Here is a 1,011-nt window from a genome sequence, read left to right as displayed (position 1 = left end):
TTAGGGCTGTTGTACATGGGGTCGCTATGAGTCGCAAACGACTCGACAGCACATAACAACAACAACAACAATTATTTAATTTTGTTATTTTTTTGTGTATGTACCATCAAATCGGATCTGAATGGTACAGGAGGAGATTGCCCCTCCTTCTCCAGCAGAGCATCTGGTGGATTCTAACCTTATACCTCTGGGATTGCAGTGCAGCTTCTTGCCACTAGGCCACCAGAGCTCCCTGCCAGTGTGGGTTTTTAGAGGCAGTTAATTGCACAAGAGGAGATTGCTCATCCTTCTCCTGCGAAGCAGCTGGTGGATTTAAAGTGGGTATCTTTGGGATTGCAATGCAGCTTCTTGTCACTAGGCCACCAAAGCTCTCTATAAATATATTTATGGCTATTAAATCAAATTTGTTAACATTATTTGCTAGTTTGAACTGCACTGCCAAATTAAACACACACTATTCAAATCCATGAAATTCATGGAAGAAAAATGGTCAATCTCCTCTCCTGCGATTTACTGCCTCTGAAAAACTCATTGGAGGATCAGCTGTAAGGCAGTTCCATCTCAACAGCACACAATAACATCATCTCATAGGGAGCTCTCTCAACCTGTGAAGTAAGGAGTTGTTCTGCCAACTCAAAGGCAAGTGACTCAAATCCACATGCTGCTCTGTGGGAGAAAGGTGATCAGTCCTCTCCAGCATGATTTACGGCCTCTGAAAATACACTGGAGTCAGTTCCAACTTCATGGCATACACAACAGTAACAACATAGTCTCGTAATTTGGGTATGCTCTAAAGAGGGACTGGTCCCCTTTATACAAAGAGGGTGCCAAAAGAGAAGAAAGAAGCCCCTCCTTCTCCCCAAACTGAAGCCAAAGCAAAGACGTTAAAGGCCAAGGATGCAGTCCTATAGGGCATGACAGAAAGAAAGAGAGAAAGAGAAGAAAGAAAGAAAGAAAGAAAGAAAGAAAGAAAGAAAGAAAGAAAGAAAGAAAGAAAGAAAGAAAGAAAGA

The sequence above is a fragment of the Elephantulus edwardii genome, unplaced genomic scaffold (genome assembly GCF_000299155.1).
Source record: "Elephantulus edwardii isolate Elephantulus edwardi_28Jun2011 unplaced genomic scaffold, EleEdw1.0 scaffold00060, whole genome shotgun sequence".
NCBI lineage: Eukaryota > Metazoa > Chordata > Mammalia > Macroscelidea > Macroscelididae > Elephantulus > Elephantulus edwardii.
The sequence above is the reverse complement of the archived record's forward strand: the minus strand, read 5'-3'. Positions refer to the sequence as shown.